Below are 24,557 nucleotides of genomic sequence, written 5' to 3' on the forward strand. Positions count from 1 at the left end.
GTGCCAATGGGTCGAATTATTAAACTTACCGGTCCGCTAGAACGTACCGAAATATTTTACCGGTCTTTGGAGTAAATCTAGTAGAGAAACACTGTTCTAAACTACAGATAGATATTATTTTTATTATCTTTTTACTTCTGCAAATAAATCTTTCCTTCTACGTAAATTAGGTTTAGAAATTCGATGAATTTGAACAGGCTAGTCTATTGAACATGAAATTAATGGTATATGTCTTTAAACAAATTTTATTCAGCGAAATTTTCTGCAAAAATTTGCATTAAGATCATGTTTATTATATTCATACAAGTGTTTGTGGCTGTAATATCCCAGCTTTACTTCTTGAAAATCGTTAATCGCTCTTTACAATTCAGATGATTTTTTTTTTTTCATTTAATTCGCATTTGAGAAAAGTTAATTTTTTAAGAGAAGAACTCGGTCTATCTCAAATAATTTATGATAGAAATCTAAACTATAATCACATAACTGAAAACTATTACAAAAAAAAAAAAAAAAAAAAAAAAAAAAAAAATTCCAGCGCACGAGACTGTCTATCGGAAATTCCAACAATATGCTCTTTAAAACATTTTGTGATACTGCTATTGAACAGATTTTTATGGTTTAAGTAAGAACATGATATTTAATAAAGAATAAAGGTAACACACAAAACGTTAAAAAACGCCCCTCTGGACGTAATATAAAAATCTGTTTTTTTTTTTTTTTTTTTTTTTGATCCCAAAGGGCGTTAGCCCAGAAGGGCTATTAATTTCGTTTGGCATTTTGCGTCGAAAACTTTAAATGTTCGTTTGACTTTTCAAATTTTTGGCACCAAATATTATCACCCTGCGTTACATTTAAATAAATTATATAATAAAGAATTTACATAAATGTGTGTATGTTTCTCGCTCTGTCTTCAAACAACGGTACCTAGAGCCATCTAATTTTGAATAACGTAATCCTCCCTCGAATATGGGCATCTAGAAGCCCTAATTTGGGATTTAAAATTCATTTTATTATCGATTTCATATTTTACAACACTTTAACGAATTTTTGATTAATAACTGAACGATTTCAAAGCGAGCAATGGCAACACTATAGGGAGAGAGAGGGGGGAGCACTTTCATCTCCAGCGCGCGAGACTGTGTATCGGAAATTCTAAAGATATGCTCATTTTAAAATTATTTTGCGTTATTGTTGTTGAATTTATGGTTTAAGTGCGAAGAAAATTTATTTAATAAATAACGGTGACACACAAAACTTTAAAAAAGCGCACCTTAGGGCGTAATGTAAAATCTAAAAGCTTTCAGATTTGTAATTAAAAAAAACATCTTTTTTCCCATAAATATTTTTGTTTGCCTGATTCCTAGAAATAAAATCAGGAGTAATAATCACTCTTACTTGGAAATTCTGTTTTCCTTTTACGAAATCGTTTACATTTATCTTATCTAAAAACAATAAATTGTAATTTAAAAAGTTAAACGTTATTGATGCTACAGATTTTCAAATAGTTTTATAAGGTAAAAGCTCCGTTAAAAAGGATGATGTCAAGCAGAATGTAATTGTTTAGTTCATTAAAATCACCGCACTTAGCGTTATTTATTCTCAAGAACTAATAAATTTAGAAAATATTTTAGGAATATAATGATAACAAATTGCCAAATCAGACTGGAGTGAAAAACAAAAAAAAGTTCTAGAAATACAATTTTGGAACACGTTGTTTATGTTCAGAGGCTATATTCTCTCGTCAATGTATAAGGCTTAAATGCTTCTGATGAAGTAAAACATGTTAGAGTATTAATAATAAAATACTGTGTAAGAATTTTTTGCAAGCCCTTTTTACTTCCTTGTACGAAGTAAAAAGGAAGTATTGTAATCGCGAAAAGTTTCAGGCAGCATATTTCAACGAAAATATCCATTTTGACCGCTATCGAATGCAATTTAACGATGTTTTTGCGCGATATCTGTACGTGAGGACAGAATAAAATACTCTTTTCCTTCAAAAAAATTATAAAACTGCTTTAAAATTAATTCTGAAGAGAATTTTTCGTCGCGTCTGTACGAACGTATGTACGTACGTGCATGCGTACGTACGTATCTCGCATAACTCAAAAACGAGTAGCCTCAGAACGTTGAAATCTTGTATATAGGACTGCTATAACATTTAGATGTGCACCTCGTATTTTGGTGCAATCGGCCGCACCAAACGTATATTTATATATATATCCACTATGTTACCCGGCTCAGTAATCTCAGTTTCTTTACTCTTATATGTTTGTAAATTGTACATTTTTTGCTTTAAAAATAATTGAATTATGTTGTTTTTATCTTCCGGTTAAGGATTTTATGCCTTTAGTAAATCTGTGTGCAATATTTTTAGAATTATCAGCAATTTTAAAGTTATTTAATTGCCGCTAAGCTTTTTTTAATGGCGGCCATTTGATGTTTACATTTGAAACAGGAGACTAGTGGATTTGTTGCCAATCTAGAGAAACTTAGCTTCGCAACAACAAAGATAACGCCTTCATTTATTATTTAAATCATGCTTAATCCTTTCTGGAATTTTTTCGAGGAAATAAGCGTTTAAAATTTACTTTGTAATTTTTAATATAGATATTTTGAGTTTTTATGTATTTTTGCCTTCTCGCGAAGTGAGAACTGAATTAATTAAATGAGAAACACTCAATCGTCTGTGAAAAACTATTTCTTTTTTTTTTTTTTTTGCTTAATTTCTTTTATACATCATTCTAGCTTTATTATAGTATTTGAATAGAACATGTGGCAACGATTAGATAATTCTATTCTTTAAATGATATAAATTTTGTGCATTATGAGTTATAATATGAACGAAATATATGAGTTAACTGTTATATAATTATTGGATTATATAACAGTTAACTTAGTTTCCGTTATAAAATTATTATATAAGTTAACTGTTATATAATTATTAATACTGTTAAGTGAACCTAGCGCCAGAGTGTCGCTATGGTAAACAAATACTAGAGTTAATTTTAAAGAATGCATTTATTCTATTGTGGTTTATGCGCTGTCGGCGGAGTAGATTTAATTCAATCCAATAAGTTTAAATGAAATGCAAGAAAAAATGCGTATAATTTAATATTCCAATACAAGGAAGTCATGGTGTACACATCAGATTTTTAATTCCGTAAGAAAGAGAGACTGTAATAAAAAATTCAGATTTTACATTACGGCCACACAGCCGTTTTTTTTTAACGTTTTGTGTGTTACCTTTATTTATTAAATATCATATTCTTCGCACTTAACCATAAAATTCAATTCAACGGCACTATCGCAAAATAATTTTTAAAATGAGCCTATCTTTAGAATTTCCGATATACAGTCTCGCGCGCTGGAGACAATTAGCCCATAGGGGCTTTGTCCCTGAAGAACTGTTGTTTTCGCTTTGCGATTTTGCGTTGGATCACTATAAATGTCCGTTTCACTTTTCAAACTGTTGCCACCAAATGTTAGAGACCTGCATTATATTTGAAGAAATTAAATAATGAAGAATCTGCATAAATATAAGTATGTTTTTCGCATTGTGATAAAACAACGAGACCTAGGGCCATCCAGTTTTGAATGACGTAATCCTACTGCGAATATGGACATCTGAAAGCCCAGATTTGAAATTTGTTTCATTATCGATTTCATATTTTGTAAAACTTTTACGAATTTGATTAACAAACTCTACGATTTGAAAGCGAGCAATGGCAACGTTGTACAGGAAAAAAAAAAAAAAAAAAAAAAAAAAAAAAAAAAAAAAAAAAAATAAAAAATAAAAAATAATTAATATATATATATATATATATATATATATATACACAGTAAGACCCCGCTTAACGCTGTTTCGTTTAGCGCTGTTTCGGTTTAGCGCTCTTTTATTTCAACCCGGGGATTCCACGAAATCGCTCGCAGCATAAGGGGATTCCCCGAAATATTATGCACCGATAGGTTTCAAATACATATCCGAAAGAGTGTACTTGTATTTCTTGTTTGGTGCGGTATTGTACAGACATATTTTTATTATTGAAAACATTTGTTGACATTATTGTAAGTATTAATTTACATATTTAATACTATATTACAGTGTCAAATATTTTGATCTTTAGTTTTTTACTATGGGTGATAATGAAAAAGAAAAGAAAGCAACCAGAAAAAGCATTTCACTCAAAACTAAAATGGAAGTGATTAGAAGATTAGATTCTGGTGAACGTCAAACTCTAATTAGTGCTTCATTGAATTTGCCAACTTCAACAATAAGGACCATCATGAAGAATAAAGAAAAAATACTGTCATCGGCAACTGCAACTACGTCAAGCTCTGCAACTAAAATTACCCGTTCTAGAAATAATATCATAGAGGAAATGGAAAAACGACTGTCTATATGGATTGACGACGAAATTGACCGCAATATGCCATTAAGCCAATCTATCATAATGGAAAAAGCTAGAAGAATTTTTTATTACATTCAGGCTGAGACAATTGACAAAAGTGAAACTTTCGTTGCTAGTCGAAGATGGTTTAATAGATTTAAACATCGAAATAACCTTCACAACATAAAGATTACAGGAGAAGCAGCAAGTGGTGATACAAAAGCGGCGGCTGAATTTCCAGCGATATTAAAAAAAAAAAAAAAAAATAATTGAAGAAGGAAACTATCCTCCAGAATTGGTTTTTAATGTTGATGAAACAGGCTTGTTTTGGAAAAGAATGCCGAAACGAACATTTCTATCCCGTGAAGAGAAACGGGCACCAGGATTTAAAGCTGCAAAAGATCGCTTAACCCTTCTACTAGGTGGTAACGCAAGCGGAGATTTTAAATTAAAACCATTACTAATTTACCATTCCAAAAACCCAAGAGCGATGAAAGGCATATCTAAATCAACTTTACTTGTAATTTGGGAGTCTAATAAAAAATCATGGATAACTGCGAAAATTTTCCAGGATTGGTTCACTGAACATTTCTGCCCGTCTGTTAAACGTTATTGCAAAATTAAAAAACTTGAACAAAAAGCACTTCTGTTAATTGATAATGCTCCAAGCCACCCAACAAATTTATCAGACTTAACAACATGCATTCCAGTCGAAATGGTTTTCTTGCCGCCTAACACAACTGCCTTAATTCAACCAATGGACCAAGGCGTTATATCAAATTTTAAGGCTTATTACTTGCGGCGAACCTTTAAGCAAATGTTTGAAAAAACAGACGGAGAAGAGAACCAGTCCATAAGAGAATTTTGGAAAAACTACAACATCGTGGATGCTGTAGAAAACATAGGCCTTTCTTGGAATGAGGTAACAGAAAGATCTTTGAAAGGAGTATGGAAGAATATTTGGCCGGATTTAAGTAAGAGCGATGACGTTGGACACTCTGTCGATGTGGATGAAATAGTGGAAGAGATAGTGAAATTAACGAAGCAAACCGGTTTTGAAGGGGTAAATGTGGAAGATGTCGTAGAAATAATTCAAGAAGCAGCGGCTAGTCTTTCTAATGATGAGCTCAAGGAATTAACTGAACAAGAAGAAAACAAAAATGTTGACAGCAGTGATTCAGAAGAAGAGCAAAAAGAACTTTCGATGGCGTTTGTAAAAAGGAGTTTGTCTACCATAACTGAAATAATGGATCAATTCATTGAAAATGATCCGAATTTTGACAGGAGCTCAAAAGTAAGGCGTGGTGTTAGAGATGCTCTATCCGTTTATGAAGAACTTTTAAGAGAACAACGCAAAAGAAAAAAGCAAACAACATTAGATGCTTTTGTCACAAAAAGGCAGAACACTGAAAACGCGGAAGGCTAACTAAATATGACTGACTGAGAATTTTATTTGTTTTTTTTTAAGAATATTCGTTTTGTTATTTATATTTTGTTTTTATTTTTGCAAGAAATAATAATGTGGTATTAATTTGGGCTTTAAGAAATAAATGTTTGGTTTTATTTTTATTAAAAAAAACATACTTTTTAAATTTAATACCTAACCAATTTCCTAGCCATCTTCCCCTAACCTCAATATTTACATGTAAAGATAGCCTCGTTTAGCGTTGTTTCGCATTACGCTCTACTTTGATGGAACGTATCCCCCGCGTTAAGCGGGGTCTTACTGTATTTTTTATCCTGCAGTTGTTTCTTATCCTTAGTTAAAATTGCTCTTCTTGACCGAAAGAGAAATTCACCCCACCTCATAAATTATTCACTTCCGAGGTTGGGAAACACAAAGCTTGGACCCACATAAGCTTTGTTTTTCCCGACGTAGTTAGTTTTTACAGAAGATTCGCTGCTTCTGACGTAAAAGGAGGTGCATCACTAGTTTTCCGCTGATACCATCACTGACCAGAGTTTTCTGCAGATTATGCTCTTCCAGCGTAGTAAATCTTCAAGGGAAACTCAAATTTTAAATTCTGAGAATTTTTTTTTTTCAGGTGTACAGGAATATTAATTAAAAATACTGATAAAAGTGTTAAAATATCAAACAATAACGGCACTCTTCTGTTATCGGGACTGGATTCAGAAATGTATGTATGTGTGTGTATGTATGCATGTAAGAAATGTATGTATTCAGAAATGTATGTGTGTGTATGTAACATATATACGTCCATACATACTATGTATGTATGTATGTATGGACGTATATATGTTAGAGTTGCCACGCTACCTGCAAAATCGGGAAAACCGGAAAAAGTCAGGGCATTCGAAAATTGACCAAAAAAATCGGGGAAAAGTCAGGGAATTTAAATATTTTAGTCAAAATCGGGAAAAGTCAGGGAATGTCATACGGCCCAAGGCCCAAGGCGTTTGACTTCCGGAGTACCTTCGCAACTTAATGCAATTACCTCCACAACTTCGATAAGGAAAACTGAGTTGAATAAGAACAAGCAATGGCTAAAGAAAAATGAACAAACCGTTAAGGGTTTACTATGAAAGAAATGAATAAGGAGTCCGCGCAAGGGACGAGTAATTCTCTCTGCTTTCAACTTGTAATCCAAGATTGAAAGAGAGAGAGGTGTTGATTGAGGCGAATTCCAGAACGCATTGCATTAATGGAATCGGAAAGGTTGGAAGAGAACAGCCGGGAAACATGTTGTTCCAGGGCTTGGGAAAGGTAATATTAGGTAATACGGACAGCCGCAGTGATGGCTGATGCCTTGGGGATGAACGGGGGGGGGGGAAGAGTCTTGCGACTAAACTGGAATCCAGGGAAGAAGGAGCGAAGAGGCATGGAGGTAGGAAAGGAACTTCCTACCTCCATGCGAAGAGGAGGGAGGGGATAGCCTATTCAGGAAGGCGAAAAGTTCTCCGACCGCCCGTGGCGAGTAGAGAATGGGAGCAACTTTTCGAGCGGAAGAGAACCGTGAAGAAAGTTAACTGCGAAAAAGACGGAGAAATTTTTAGAAGAGGATTTAAAGGGACTGGTATTGAGCAAAAGAAGGAAAGCAGGGAAAATAAAGGAAGGATTAAAAAGAGAAATTATATTAAATTTAATTATGGAAAAGAGTCGTGAAGTGATGAAATGCAAGCTTGTAATACCTGTGAAAAAATAAGGAATTGGAACTTAAATTTAAGTAAAAGGTGGTCTGCAGGAATGATTAAATTAAAGATAATTTATTGCAGGATTATTTAAGTCTCAAATTTAACGAAATTTTACTAGAAGTTAAATTAGTTTAATAAGTTGATGTTTAATATTGCTTATTTTTAAAGTTAACTTTAATGCTATAAGTCTGGTCCGTGAAAAATGAAAAGGTGAGGTCCTGATAAATGGGGGGAGGTCATGTTTAGTGGTACAGGTGTAGGTCGCGATGAACGAGGCCAGATTAGATCCGGCGGGCAGTGATGTAAAAAGGAGAGTTAGTTAAAGGTCGCCGGGTTAGGCCCGTGAAGTGCTGGTTAAAGTTTAAAGTTTAAGATTAGAAAGAATTCCTAGTCAAGCAAGCACCTCCGCTTTGGCTTCCTAGGAAAGATGTTAAATGTTCTATCAAGAACGCTCTTAGGTCGCTTAGCAGAGCTGGGCTCTGCTGGATTATAGGCAGGAAGTGAATGCAAGACTGGGTTTTCAATCTGAGAAAGTCTATTGAAAAACTTGGCCGAATTTTGCCGAAAAAAGGCATCTAGGGGTAAAATTTTGAGATCGTTATGGAGCACTTCATTCCGGACGAAATAATGAGCATTGGTGAGTATGCGAAGCGTGACGCTCTGGAATACTTGGAGTTTCTTTAGGTGGCTGTTGGCTGCGGTTGACCAGATGATAGCTGCATAGGTGAGGATGGGAAGGATGGTACTGCGATAAAGGAGGATCTTGTTGCTGAGAGAGAGGTTGCTGGTTCGGTTGATAAGTGACATTAGTTGGGTTCTGACAGTTCTTGCTTTGGCTATTGTATAGTTGATATGGGTACTCCAGAGCAGCTTCGCATCTAGATAAACTCCCAGATATTTATAGGAATCCACCCAGGGTATCTCCTCTTCAAATAACCTGAGTGGTTGGAGTTGACTATGGACGTTCCTCTTTCTGGAAAAGAAAACGGTGGCGGCACTTTTTGCGACGTTAATTTTGATTTTCCAGGTAATGAGCCAGGACTCCAAGTCTGTTAAATAAAGTTGAAGGTGATTGAGAGTGGCGTTAAGTGTTGGCTGCTGAGAAATGATGGCTGTGTCGTCCGCACAAAGGGCTAGATCGACACTTGGTGATTGTGGTATGTCATTTACATACAAGTTGAAGAGCGTAGCGCTAAGAATTCCTCCCTGAGGCACCCCCGCCAGGATAGGCCGAGGAGAAGAAACAGAATATTTAACTTTGACAGAAAAGGTACGATTATTGAGGTAAGAGTGCATTATGTGCACGAAATTAGCCGAAATTTCAAGTCGCATGAGCTTGAATAAAATTCCGATATGCCAACACCTGTCGAAAGCCTTTGCTACGTCTAAATAGACTATAGTTGTAGGCTTTCCACTGCGAGATCCTGTGTGAATGATTTCTACTACCCTCAGTAGCTGGGTCTGAGTTGAGTGTTTTGCGCGAAAACCGAATTGTTGAGGAATAATAATATTTCGGTTTCGGCAGAAATCATTCAGGTATCTAAGCAGTATAGCTTCGTAGATTTTACTAAGTGAAGACAGGAGGCTGATCGGTCTGTAATTTTGAGGGACTTTGGGTCCATACCAGGTTTTAGAATAGGAATGACTAAAGCATTCTTCCAGCTATTAGGATAATATTTTAACCTTAGCATTGAGTTAATCAAAACTGCTAGGTAAAATATGAATTTAATAGGCAAATTTTTAATCATGCGATTAGAAATCCTATCAAGGCCAGGTGCTTTTGCAGGGGTGAGATTTTTGACAATTGCAGAAATCTCAGTCATGGTTGTGGTAATGGGTTCCTCAGAATGTGTATCTGAGGAGAGAAATTCTTCAACTTGGTGTTGGACTTCATGCGTGTGCGTTGCACAGGTATCGAACATGAGTCCAGTGTTTAATGAGAATTGTGTTTGAAGACTGTCCGCTATGCGTTCAGCCTTCTCAGTATCTGTTAATGCCATCCGGTCATTGACCGTGCTCATTAGAGGGGGAATGTCATGTTTAGGTTTGCGAAGCCGTGCGCTAGCAACCCAAAGGCTATTGTCAGAAGTCTTTAAGGACTTAAGATAATTTGAGTATTTATCATCTGCGTACTTTTTAATGTCAGACTTGATCTCATTCTGGATTCTTCGCAGTTGTACTCGAAAGGATTCTAAAAGTGTGTTTTGCCAATCTCTGCGAAGACGGTTTTTAATTTTGATTTTATCCTTAATGAAGTCAGGTAATTTATAGTGATTAGGCCTGAATTTGGGTTTGGAAGCAGCCGTGAACGCACTTCCCAGGGTTTGGTTGAGCCTGTCAATGGCTAAGTCAACCTCCTGATTATCGTTAATTTTGATAGGGGGGAGAATACTATTCTCCAAAACATACCGAAAGTTGTCCCAGTTAGTCGAGACTTGCGCCGGTAAATTTTGATTGATTTTGGTAGTTTTAAGGGTGAGGTGAACCGGATAATGGTCAGAGGACAATTCCGGAATCACTTTGATCGAATAATCTAATGGAATATTTTTAAATAAAGCCAAATCAATAATGGAAGGAGCACCTAACCCCCCAGGAAACTGGTAATGGGTAGGTGAGTTCGGCGCTATAATTTGGGTACGGGCGTCCTGAGCCCAAATTTTGAGTTTATCGCCATAGTTGTTGGCATTGACACAATCCCAACTTCTATGACGGGCATTTAAGTCTCCTGCGATAATCAGGTTATTTGCTACACCACTTAATTTTCTGAGATCAGAGAGAAAGGCAGGTCCCTGTCTCGGAGGCATATAGCAGGACGCTACTGCTATTGGGGGGGGGAATTTTGAATATGAATTTGAATAATTGTCGCTTCTAGGGCCTCCAGTGGTGGCGTGGGTATTCTAGAATGCTTTAATGAGCGTTTTACATATATGCTAGTACCGCCACTAGCACGAACAGTGTCACTGATGCATACCTCTCTATCATTTCGGTAGCATAACATAATTCGCGATGTTCGCGCTAAGTCCCTCAACCAGATGTACAATCCTGTACGAGGAAGAGGTCCATGTGGTGCTCATTAATAAAATCCCGGACTTCGTGGATCTTGTTCTTTATTCCGTTGGCATTCCAGAACGAAATCAGTAGCTCTTCATCTCTATTTGGATCGTTGAACGTGCTGGTTTAGTTGAGGAGTCCAACGTAGGCCTCGTAGATAAAAAATGCTCGCTCAGGTCCGGTGGAGACTGTCCGTAGCTGAGGCAGGGCATTTCTGAAGGCTTGTAGTAAGGTTTTGTGGTCGATTCCGAACTCAGATGAGATCTGGAATACTCAACGGAGAGTGTCGGTACAGCTGCAGTCCTCAGGAGTTGGGGCTAGAGCCTGGGCCGGTGGTGCTGGCTGTGATGCAGGTCGCAGTGCCGGGGCTTGCTATGTCATACGGTGATCCTCCAAAAAGCGAGTTTTGCGCCAATGTTGGAAACGATCACTTTGTTGGCGACTTATGTATCGGATGAGTGTCATTCGGCCAGCTGGCGTAGAGCCAATTTTCGCATTGTCTTTTAGAAAGGCAAAGCAAGTTTTCGAACCGCGAGAATCCTAAAGACTCGCTTGTGCAGATTATGTTGAACTGAAGAAAATACTTTTCCATTCTCGTATGCAACAAAATCGGTTTAATCCTAATATACGGTACCATGGACTCTGATCTAATGTAAGAATGTCTATGTAAAGAAAGAAAGGTTCCATAGACGTAATGTAAATCAGTTTGCTAGAGTGTCGGTAGAAAGCGGAGGGAAAAACTCGCCAAGGGAAAAGAATGCCAAGGGGATTTGGCGACGGAACCTGACGGCCAGAATTTCCCTTTCCGCGATGTTCTTAGACTTTCGTGATAATTTATACTCGGATTTTCGTACTTTTTTTTGCTCAAAATAGCTAATCTATTAATTAATTTACTCGCACAAAAATTATTTTCTTTTCCTTTAAAGGAAATTTAAAACGATATTCGTTTTATGTACTCTTGATAAACTTGACCTTTGAATTTCGCGAGCTCCGGCGACAGATATTTCGCGCATACGGAGCTGTTTCCCTCAACGTTGAGACGGAGCCATTTCTGTTGCAGAGAAGTTTTTTTTATCTTAACAATACATATTTAGTTTATTCTAACCTCCATGTACGGTACACACAGGATTTGGTGATATTATGATGAGCAGTAACAACAGTTACCTTTTTCTGTCTCTTAGTCTCTGTTTAAGAAGATGTTGGGCAGTAAACCGGTCATTTTGGTGTTGGCGGCAGTTTTCAAAATTCTACCAAGGCCGTAGCAAAGACTAGGATTTTATCGCAAAATCTTTTAAACTTTTTTTTTTTTTCATTTTAATAAATGCCTTATTTTTCATTTTGCAGTAAAATAAAAAATCGTAATCAGTCAGTAAAAATAGTAATCGTTTAATCTGACTATATTCGCCAAAATATCATTGATTATGGTAATTCAATTTTTAAGTAATTAACTTCATTTTAATGTTATTTATAGCATTTAATGTTTAAATCCTCTAAATTTATTTATTATTAGTTAACAATACTTTCAAATTTAGGCAAATTTCTCTGGCATAATTCTGAAACTAAATCTAGCAGTATGATGACATACTATCACGAAATTTAATGCACATATTTTTGTTTATGTATGCTGCTAAATAAATATAAAATACCTGAATTTATTTTAAAATATCATTAAATAGATTTATTTATTTCGTTTAGCTGCAAAATGTCTGCAAAAAAACTCGTTTTTTAATCCAGATCGGGCAGATTCTAATCTCAATCTTCAGTGGAGAAAACAGCTCCTATTATAGCTATAATAGTAATTCTTTCAGGATTTTATTATATAATGCCTCTGATGCAATTGACAAACTTTTGTGTTTACAAATGGTACTATAATTAATTTACTTCTCAGCGCAGCCAACACGCACTATGCGAATAGACTGGAGTTTTCTCAAAACACACCTGGAAAATCTGGAAAAGTCGGAATTTCATTCTCCTCTTTAAGAGGCATACATACTATGTATGTGCTTATATGTGTATATGTATGTGCGGACTTACAGTTAGTCAATAAAGTCTGCGTACATCAAGAAAAGTAGTATCAAATCCAAATTTTAAGGTGCGAAAAGGGTAGTTTCTTAAAGTTTTATTTTTTAAATATTTAGTTTCAATAAGGGACTTTGAAATTATTTAACTGTAATATTTTCATATCTAATAATTTATGCACACTAATTTTTAAAAGATAAGTGGCCAGAAATTAAAGCCTATAAAGTTTGCGTACAACGCGAAGGAGGCAGGGGATTTCTTATCTAACTTTTAAACTTCAAACTTGAGAATGCAAAGAAGGTTACACTTTGAAGGTCATTGACTTCCGAAGCAAATTTCACGTTGATTGGAAGTTGCTATTTCTATTTTCTTTGACGAAAATGACAACCAATGAAGAAATTCCTTTAGTTACGAGACAACTAATTATCAAATTGAGAGATGAAGGTAAACCTCTTCGTTATATTGGTAAAACCATTAGAAAACCATTTTCTAGTGTGCAAAGAGTTATTCAAAACTATCTTGACACTGGTAGTCTTGCTGTAAAACCAAGATGTGGGAGACCGAAGAAGCTAACGCAGAGAGAAGAAAGAAAAATTCTTTTACGAATTAAACAAAATCCTAAACTTTCTTCTGCAAGCATTGCAAAAGACATTTTTTTAACTAGCAACAAGGAAATTTCTACTGAAACTGTACGAAAAGTGCTGCGAAAGTCCAAATATCATAGACGCAAACCTAGGTCTAAGCCATACATTTCCGAGACAAATAGAAAGAAAAGAATTGCTTTTGCCAAAACATATTTAAACTCTTCGCAGGACTTCTGGAACAATGTAATTTGGTCAGATGAAAGTAAATGTACAATATTTAAAGTTAATGACCACCCTATTGTATGGAGAAAACCAGGAACAGAACTGAATCTGAGAAATTTAAATCCAACTGTCAAACATGGAGTTGGCGGTGTGGTAGTATGGTGGTGTATGTCGTCGAAAGGAGTAGGAAATTTTCACATTATTGATGAAGTCATGGATAAGTATGTTTATCTGGATATTCTGAAGAAAAATCTACGAGACAGTGCCCGAAATTTAAACCTTTCTAATACCTTTATTTTCCAACAAGACAACGACCCGAAACATACAGCTAAAATTGTGAAGGAATATCTCCTCTATCACACTCCAAAACAGTTGCGTACTCCACCACAGTCACCAGACCTCAATCCAATCGAATATTTGTGGGCAAAATTGGAGAAATGAATTCGAAAACACAATATTACGTCGCGAAATAAGCTAATTAGTAAATTGCAGGAAGAATGGGCGAAATTTACGTCGGATGACACTGAAAAACTAGTTCAGTCAATGCCCAGACGTCTGCAAGCTGTTTTGAAGAATAAAGGATATCGTACAAAGTATTGAAGTAATGTAAAAAACTTATATTTTGCTTTTTTTTTAAAGTGTACGCAGACTTAACTGGAGGGAATTTCTGAGTTTTTTTGACAAAATATATTTTTGAAAAAATGTAAAAAGTATTACACTGATATTATTTACTTTTTATTTAAGCTTACAATTTTAGATAATAGAAGAAAAAAAATGCCCAGACGTCTGCAAGCTGTTTTGAAGAATAAAGGATATCCTACAAAGTATTGAAGTAATGTAAAAAACTTATATTTTGCTTTTTTTTTAAAGTGTACGCAGACTTAACTGGAGGGAATTTCTGAGTTTTTTTGACAAAATATATTTTTGAAAAAATGTAAAAAGTATTACACTGATATTATTTACTTTTTATTTAAGCTTACAATTTTAGATAATAGAAGAAAAAAAATGCAATGATTAAAATACATTTTTCTATGCTTTAAGTGTTTTTTTAATTTAAAATTTAGTCTGTATGCAGACTTTCGTGACTAACTGTATGTAGGTGCCTGTATGTGTGCGTGTATACACAGACATGCATACGTTTTTACACTGCGCGAAAAGCGGGGGGGGGGGAGTTCTTTATACCTTGTTCTACTGGGCCGATTGACAAAATTCAACTTGCGTTTTTCATGTCTCGAAAGCGCGACTTAGGATATGTATTAGAGTTATATATAGCATTGCTCTAACATAGGCATTTTGACACAAAATCGGACTTTTTCTGAAATAACGTACCAATTTTTTTCCCCTCTATATTTCGATTCTACGAGTTAATATTAAATTTTCTAATTTATTCTACGAGTTAATATTAAATTTTCTAATTTTTGGTGAAAAATTTATGGAGAAATTTCAAAAATCCACCTTGGAGCATTTTTTTTTTTTTTTTTTTGTTTCCCAGTTTGAGCCAAGATTAATTCACTCAGCGAACTTCTTAATTGGTACTTACGTATTATCGCAACCAGGTTGGCGCTATTTGTAAGTTTGAGTAAAAAAGTATGAATAGAAAGAAAATGTACATTTATTAATTACAGATAATTTTTAATACAGTTTTTTATATTATTTTGTTTTAAAATATAAAATAGCAATTAAACCCTTCCGGTTTCGAATTTGAATAAGTTGCAGAATTATTTTTTCGGCGGAAATCTTTTGGCTATTGCTTTTAGCACTGATTGAAAACCGTATTCGCCATAACCATGTACACGTCGACTTATTTTTACCTAAAAAAACATCCCAGAATTGCACAAAAATGGCACTGCGCACACTGTTGACTTTATCCATGTACACTGCTATTTTCTCATAAATTACAAAAATTTGCACGAAAATGCAGGAAAATTTTGTGAATTTCCACATGCTCGTTTTACAAAACTACGTATAACACGTAGGGGTGCCGTAAGTAGGGTAGCCAAATTTGGCAATTTATGCGAATTTTGGCCTGGTTGCGATAATACGTAAGTACCTCTTAATTTATTGCAATCTATTTTCCGTTCCTTTTTTTTTAATTATACAGGAGCGGGAAAAAGTCATCGTTCTTACTTTCAACTAATTTTAACAAAGTGCGTAAATGAGATTTGGCGTTATTATCGCTTATAGCAAATATGCCAAATTTCAAAACGCCCCAATGTGTAAATTCACGTATATCTTAGGAAATTCTGGATAAAAAAAACTCGAATTTTCGTAGATATGCTTAGAAATACAACTACTTTAAGATGATGGTAAAAATTTTATAGGTCAGAATTCAAAATTTGTTTCGAAAAATTGATAAAATTTGTTTAAAAATACAAATTAACAAATAAATCATAAAAAATGGGTGAATTTGATTTGGAATGAACTTAAATTTCGAAATGTGGAAGGAAAAATACAAAAAGTTTAATAAAAAAGAGATATTAATAAATATATATATTAAATTCAATTAACATGGAGGAGCTAAAATTTTGAGAGCGAATTTTTTAAAAATTCCCGTGCGAGTTTTTACAAAACTTGGCAATCTGGCATCATTTGAGTCGTAGAATCGAAATATGGAAAGAAGTAACATACTGTGGGTAAAAAAAAGTATTTGCACACCTACATTTTTGTTTGCAATTCATAAAAAGAAGCATTAAGAAATAAAAAAAATTGGTATTTCCAAATCAGAATAAGTTTAATCATCCGAAACAAACAGAAAAATTACAATAATATAAATAACAATGCTTTTTTGTAACAAAATTAAAATATCTCATATCAAAAAATATTTGCACACCTGCATGAATACAAAAGAAATAAAATATATAAGCAAATTTCAAATAACTAATATTTAGTATGCATTCCTTTAGCATCTATTACTGCTTGTAATCTTGCTGGCATTGATTTAATTAAATTTTCTGTAACAGTAGGGTCAGTATTCGACCACTCTTCAATAAGGGCTTAAGAGCAGATTTGCTTGAAATCTTCCTTTTTCTTATTTTTAAATCCAAAGAATTCCACAAATTTTCCAAAGGATTTAAGTCTGGTGATTGTGGTGAAGTGGCAAGTTTTCTGGGTACATTATAAAGCAACCACATACGTGTTATACCGGCAGTGTTCTTGGGATCATTGTCTTGCTGAAAATAGTACGAATTACTGATACCAATTTTATTGCACTTTGTGGCAAATTATCTCGCAACACATCAATATAGGTTCGAGCTATCATATTCCCATCAATAAAACACAAATCACCAACTCCTTTGCTAGCCATGCACCCCCAAATCATAACATAACCTCCTCCATGTTTAACTGTAGGTAACACATTTTGGGTATGAAAAGCAGTACAAGGTTTTCTCCAAATTATTTTCCTGCCATCTGATTTAAAGATATTGAACTTACTCTCGTCGGAGAATATGACATTTTTCCAGAAATGAATTGGCTTATTGTTATATTCCTTAGCGAATTCAAGTCTCTTCAGACTATTTCGTTCAGTTATGAGAGGTTTTTTTTCCTTGGTGATCTCCCATAAATGTGTGCTTCATGCAGGACATTTCGAACACTTTGGGCACAGGTTTGAACTCCAGATGTTGAAGCGACATCATTGGCTAAAGTAATTGCACTAACAAATGGACTTTTTGATGCTTCTCTTATGAATTTTCGCTTCATTCGCAGTGAAAGTTTCTTTGGGCGTCCAGAGCGCAAGTTATTTGATGTAGATCCTCTTTCTTTATAACGTTTTATAATATACCGAACAGTAGAGAAGCAAACATTTACTTTTTTACCTATTTCTCGATAACTTAGGCCATTTTCACGTAGAGACACAATTTTTTCTCGCAACGAAATCGGCAATTCAGATTTCTTAGGTGCCATTACAATTTGAATCGACAATCAACTGATAACGTTTCGACAACACCTAGTCGTCTTACGTACGTTATTTACTGCGGGATGACTGTCAAATAATAGCATAAAAATGCAAATTTGCTAAAGTTGAGTTGAGTGTGCAAATACTTTTTTGACATAAGCTATTTTAATATTGTTGCAAAAAATGTTTTTTTTTTATTAATATTATTGTATTCTTTAATTAATTTATATAAATAAGCTTATTCTATTTTTAAATGCCAATTTTTGTATTTCTTAATGCATTTTCTTATAAATTGTGAACAAAAATGTATGTGTGCAAATACTTTTTGTACCCACTGTACGTATCCTAAGTCGCGCTTTCGAGACATGAAAAACGCAATTTGAATTTTGTTAATCGGCTCAGTAGAACGGCAGATACGGGAAGTGTCCCATTTTGTGTTTTTGCGCAGTGTACTTCGCCAACATCACGCCAAAGTCGCCTAATCTGTACTTTTACTATTTTCACTTAAACGCATTTCTTGTATTATTTATTTTCAATGCTTCGCATTGTATCAGAAGGGAACACGCATATTTTGTGATAGTATTAGAAGAGATATTTTTTCTAGGAACGATAACTTGTTCGGTTTTCAGTCTCTTGAAGCAAACATTTTTAAATATTCTTGATTTTTGGTACGATGTCGACGACACATAAATCCACATGGCTCAATTTCTCTTCCTTGTTCTAAATCATGGGTATCTAAACTAGGACCGTTTGAGGGCCACTTTGTAAAGGATAAAAATTTGCGAGGCCGCATTGCAAAGAAAGAAAAATTTGCTGGGCCACACGTACAATATTTTTAACAAATTGAAATAAAAATTAGCTCTATGTTGTTTTATTAAAATAAATTAATTTCTTTTTATTATTAATTTATTAATATTTGAATTAGATATTTATGTTATTATTAATTAGTAAAAGTTTCATTTCATTTAGTTCGGATTTCATACAAATGGAAAAAGTTCGAATTAATGAAGATGGTTGAATTTGCTTTTGTTGAACAAGCAAATCGATATCGGGTTCAATAGACGAGATAGCAATTCTTAATGCATTTTCAGGATGTTTGTCAGTGATCTTTGTTCTACATTTGTATACTTCATTCTTGAAAATAATTGTTCACGAATATAAGTGAAGACATTAATAAAGCATGATTGTTAAAATTAGGATATTTATCGCGGGGTAGGTAATCTTTATAAAACTCCAGTAAAAAAAAAATTTCAAATTTTTCTTTCAGTTGAATGTCACTTTGCATATCAACATGACATACTAAGATGTTTTTATTTAAATTTTTATTTTAAAATAAATGCCAACGAATCGAGTTCAAACATTTATTTTTTTAATAAAAAAGTATAAATTTAAATACTTTCACAATTTGCGTACTTTAGACACCCATGTTCTAAATGTGTGATAACAAAATGGATTGCGAAAATGCGTATAAATCTAATTAAAATTAAATACAGTAGAATCCCGCAAACATGACTCCCCATATCCAGACATTCCGTATAACTCGACAACCTTTTTAAGATATTTCTAGGCCAAACAGAGCAAATATTACGTACAGTACATATAATTATTGCTTTCCTGTTCTCTTCAAGGATTTGAGTGTTCTTTTTCCGTAATTTTTGCCGTTTTTGCATTTTGCCATTAATTCTTGGAACTGTCTAACAAATTTCAAGGTATGTTGTAATACATGGCAACGCTGATTGCTTCTTTAGAGGTGGTGGTGGTGTAATTAATTATGGCAAAGCACACTAGGGCTATCTGCCTAAGGGGAGGGATACTTTCGTGGAGGACGTTCTAAGGAAAACTGGCTCGTATACACGTTACACATGGGTAAAAACCACGAAAACACCCATGCAGCCAGCCCGTTCGCGGGATTCGAACCTCGGACCGAACTACCAGTGTCAGCGACTTTACCGCTCGGCCGCTGGTAGGCCGCTTCTTTAGAGGATACGAAAAAAGTCGGGTAGCGGCTGGCCGCTGTCTCACATACCTTTATATTGTTGCGAAATCAGAGCTTAAATTGCACGGGTTCTGGTACTTAATTACCGGAACTCGGCTATTAAGTACCGGGTTCCGGTACTTCTTAGTTTTTAGGATAAATAATAATGCTAGCCGGAGCCCTAAAAAAGAAGGCTTCGGTACTTCTTCTATGGAACTGAACAACAATTTCAGTGGAAATTTGATATCGAAAATTTTATTTTAAGCAATAAAATTATATTAAAAATTACTTATTAGATTTATTAAAATTAGAGATAAATTTAAAAAAAAAAGACAAAAAAGAAAATCTGAAAGGTTTCAGATTCTAAAGTACGTCCAAAGAGGCGTTTTTTTAAACATTTTGTGTGTTACCTTTACTTATTTAATATCCTGTTCTTTGCACTTAAACCATAAAATTCAGTTCAAGATAAATATCGCAAAATAATTTTAAATTGAACATATCTTTGTTTCCGAGACACAGTCTCACGCGCTGGAGATAAAAATGTTTTTTCTGTACAACGTTGCCATAGCTCGCTTTGAAATCGTAGAGTTTGTAAATCAAAAATTCGTTAAAGTTTTACAAAATATGAAATCGATAATGAAACAAATTTCAAATCTGTGCTTTCAGATGCCCATATTCGCAGTAGGATTACGTCATTCAAAATTGGATGGCTCTAGGTATCGTTCTTTTATCACAATGCGAAACACATACTTACATTTATGCAGATTCTTCATTATTTAATTTCTTCAAATATAATACAGGGCGATAATATTAGGTGACTACAGTTTGAAAAGTGAAGCGGGCATTCAGAGTGATTCGACACAAAATCGCAAACGAAAACAATAGTCTTTCAGAGACAAAGCCCCTTTGGACTAATAATCTAATATATAGTACGAGGGCCATCCAGGAAGTAGATTACGTTTCCGTCTGTGTCCGCTAGGGGCGGGGTCAGAGCGTTGCGCAGCTCAGTCTGCATCTAGCCGTGCTAGTGAGAGGTTCGTGCTGTGCTCCGTTCAGATACTGTGACGGTTTGAAATGTCTGCGTTAATTGAAAATCCTGCGAGGTGCGCTCAGTAATAAGGTTTCTGACTGCAAAAAACTGTAAACCGATAGAAATCTATCGGCAGCTTCGTGAAGTGTATGGGGACAACATTATCACTGAAGGTGGAGTGCGTCAGTGGGTCATAAGATTTCAAAATGGCCGAACCAATGTTCACGACGAAGATCGAAGTGGGAGACCCAGCATAGTGACCGCCGAACTTCTCGAAAAAGTCGATGCTAAAGTCCGTGAAAATCGAAATTTCACAATAATGGAACTTTCTTTGAGTTTTCCACAAATTTCGCGAAGTTTGTTGCACGAAATCATCAGCGAAAAGCTTGGTTACCACAAGTTTTGTGCAAGATGGATTCCAAAAATCTTGACAGAGGACCACAAAAATCAGCGAATGGCTGCAGCGTTGAACTTTTTGGACGCTTACCATAAGGATGGTGACTCTTTACTCGATCGCATCGTTACTGGTGACGAAACATGGGTGAAACATGTGAACTGTGAAACGAAATTGCAATCAATGCAGTGGGGGCACACAAGTTCTCCCCAAAAACCCAAGAAATGCATGCAAACAATGTCGGCAAGGAAGATGATGGCAACTGTTTTTTGGGACAGAAAAGGTGTAATTTTGGTGGACTTCCTGGAAAGAGGCACTACAATAAACTCTCAAAGGTATTGCCAAACTCTCCAAAAACTCAGAAGAGCAATTCAAAACAAGCGCAGAGGAATGTTGAGCTCTAAGATCTTGTTGATTCACGACAACGCCCGGCCCCACACGGCAAATGTCACTCGTAAAGTTCTTGAATCTTTTAAGTGGGAGTTGTTTCCTCATCCGCCGTACAGTCCCGACCTGGCACCGAGCGACTTCCACCTATTCCCAGCAATGAAGAAGTGGCTGGCTATGCAGCGTTTTGATGACGACGCACAGCTGCAAGAAGAGGTAACGAAGTGGTTGAAGGCGCAGGCGGCCGAATTTTTCGACGAAGGAATTTCCAAGCTCGTACATCGCTACGATAAATGCCTTAATTTGTATGGTGACTATGTAGAAAAGTAGTATTTGAGTGTGGCTTTCATCTGTATATAATAAAATTTGTTTCCTATACTTTGTTTATTTTTTTATTCCAAAACGTAATCTACTTTCTGGATAGCCCTCGTATATTTAATCGAATAATAAATTATTCGATTAAATTATTATCTAATAATAAAGTTATTAGATTAAGTTATATTTAAAATCACCAAAGAAATAAATTTTAATATATTTCTTTTATTATTTATCACTTTGATCATTAATTATTTTAATGATTAACAATTTTATTAATTATTTTATTTATTTATTTATTCTTGTTCCTCTTTCCTGAGGGTCTACGGTAGGGCTTCGGCTCTCCTAATCTTAGAAATTAAGCCCTGTGTGAAACGTTAGAACAGCAGTTTTCAACCTTTTGTCTAACGCGTACCATCTAAACAAAAATTGATTGGATTGGATTATTTAATTATGACAAAGCACACGAGGGCTATCTGCCTAAAGGTAGGGATGCCTTTGTGGAGGACTTAAGGGAAACTGGCTCGTATACACGTTACACATGGGGAAAACCACGAAAACGCCTATGCAGCCAGCCCGTTCGTGGGATTCGAATCTCGGACCGAACTACCAGTGTTCAGCGTCTTTACCGCTCGGCCGCTGGTAGGCCCTAAACAAAAATTGAAAAACTTTAGTTCCACCACTACATTTTACATTGATTATTTTTCAATTTCTCAAATGGAGGAAAAAAAAGTTTGCCATTTGCACAACCTGTTGGCTATTTGCATTAAATATGCACGCATAAAAAATATTCGATTAAAAATGGGTTTCCATTTTAATTATCAAAATTTAAGTTATAATAATTAAATTCTAAAATTGAGTGCGAAATTGGGGCCCATTTAAGAGAGATAATTTTCATTATTTCTGGTTTTATTTCACTTAGTTTTAACCGTAAATTAGGATCCACTTTTAATTTAGTTCTGTATTTATTTTTAAAATACAGCATGGAAGAAAATCCTTATTCACACAAATAGGTTTTGCAAAAAGGCAATAAAATTTTAATAACTTTATTTGAAATGCCTTTAATTTTTTTCCACGGTTGAGCCGCTAGTTAGCCAGTTTTCTTCACGAGATTTTTGTGTGTGTGTGTGTGATTATGGCAAAGCCTCGAGGGCTATCACAACGAGATTTTTGAATTTAATATTTAAAAATACTTTGTTTCTCTTGATCCCAAAAGTGGCTCCCAAAAGTGTTCTTACACTTATGATTTTCATTGAAATAGGGCTCTATCCATTAATTAAAAGTAAACTTTCTGAATCAGATTTTAATAATAAGAAACTATAATCTATTCGTAACAAAATGACATGTAATATATTTAAAATAAGCGAAACTTTATTTTTAAGGAAATAATAATCAAAAAATGACAAACATTTTATCTCACAAGTCTTCGTACACTTCAAAAAAATCTTGACATATTATTAAATATTTTCATTTTTCGTTCAATTAATATTAGTAGGATATCCTTTAGCATCCACAACAGCTTTTAAATGTCTGGGAATAGATTTTAATTTTTTTTGTAATTTCTGTATCAATGTTCATCCATTCTTCCATCATGGCTGTTTTGAGTTCGATTTTCGTTTTGATGTCGTGTTTTTGTACTTTAACCTCTAGCTCTTTCCAAATGTGTTCTATGAGGTTTAAATCTGGCGACTGAGTTGGTGTTTTCAAAACCTGTGGACAATTGTAGAGACACTACAGGCGAACGTTGAGAGAACTTAGAATCGTTATCATGAATAAAAATAAAGTTGTTTCCAATACCCAAATTTTGGGCTGATAATTTTAAATTGTCTCTTAAAATATTTAAATAAAGAGAATGATTCATTATGCATCAATTAATACCAAATTACTTAGTCCTGATGCTGTTATGCCCTTCCCCCACACAAGTACACATCCACCGCTTTGCTTAACTGTTCCAACTAAGTTCTTAGAATAAAGTTCCTCATTTTTTCTTCTCCATACAGTTATTCGACCATCGGAACCAAAAATGTTAAATTTGCTTTCCTCAGCGAATAGGACATTATTCCAGTACGTTTCGGGTGTATTTATCTCTGATTTTGCGAATGAATGCCTAAGCTTTCTGTTTTTCTCACTAACAAAATTTTTTTACGGGGTGAACGCCCATGTAATCCAGCTTCTCTGAGAACTTGTCGAACAGTTTAAGGTGAAATTGAAGTAGAAAACTTTGCATTAATTTCTGCAGAAACTTTTACAGCACTCAAATATGGGTTTTTCACAAATTTTCTAATAATAAATCTCTCATCACGTTTAAATAGTTCGTATATCACGTTTAAATAGTCTCATCACGTTTAGTTAACTTTCTCGGTCGACCTTTTTTTACCTTGTTTTCAATCCGATTTTCTTCTTTAAAGCGTTTTATCACATACTGCACTGTAGAATGTGATACGTTAACTAATTTAGCGATATTTCGAATTGATTTAACTCTACTGTGGTGACAAATTATCAATATTCGAATGCTGTTTGTAATTTCTTTACGACTGCAACCCATTTTTCAATAATAAATAGAATATTATAAAGTAAACAATAAAAAATTAAAGCAAGCGATTTTTTAAATGTCACCACATTGCAAAAGTTAAAAAAAAGCGGCGAACTGTAATTCTAATTTTGATTTTATCTAAAAATATTTCAGTGTACAAAGACTTTTGTGAGATAAAATGTTTGTCATTTTTTTATTATTAATTTCTTAAAAATAAAGTTTCGCTATATTTTAAAAATCATGTAATTTTGTTATGAATATGTTATAGATCTTATTATTAAAATCTCATTGAAAAAGTTTACTTTTGATTAATGGATAGAGCCCTATTTCAATGAAAATCATAAGTGTTCGAACACTTTTGGGAGCCACTGTACCTAGCCAACCGGAAAAAAGAAGAAAGAAACAAAGTTCTTTCATTTCGTTAGAGATATATCCGAGTTCTTTAGGGTGAAAGGCAACAGCAAGAGCAAAGTTAAATTCCCAGCGAGTAACTAAAGGACATGTCTGAATATAATAACAGAAAATACGAATAAAATTCTGTTGACTTTGCATCTTTCGATACGCGCCAAAGCGGAAAAATAGATACTGTTTATGAGCTTTGCATCTGCCTT

General features: G+C 34.6%; 2 long non-coding RNA genes across 5 annotated transcripts in view; one reads left to right on the forward strand and one right to left on the reverse strand.

Annotated features, from left to right (window-relative positions):
* LOC146996699 (uncharacterized) overlaps positions 1 to 24,557 on the forward strand; it is a 123,766-nt gene that overhangs the window by 40,426 nt on the left and 58,783 nt on the right. Inside the window, exon 1 of one of the 3 annotated variants that reach the window (XR_015041623.1) lies at positions 14,166 to 14,249. The exons of the other annotated variants lie outside the window; for them this stretch is intronic. This is a non-coding gene — a long non-coding RNA (uncharacterized LOC146996699). Of the gene's footprint in view, positions 1 to 14,165; positions 14,250 to 24,557 lie in introns of those variants that run through there. 3 annotated transcript variants of the gene reach the window in all.
* LOC146996700 (uncharacterized) overlaps positions 1 to 24,557 on the reverse strand; it is a 94,872-nt gene that overhangs the window by 30,406 nt on the left and 39,909 nt on the right. The window lies entirely within an intron of this gene.

Source organism: Stegodyphus dumicola, chromosome 6 (assembly GCF_044657685.1).
Source record: "Stegodyphus dumicola isolate Sdum_Otavi_A_Nest chromosome 6, ASM4465768v1".
Classification (NCBI taxonomy): domain Eukaryota; kingdom Metazoa; phylum Arthropoda; class Arachnida; order Araneae; family Eresidae; genus Stegodyphus; species Stegodyphus dumicola.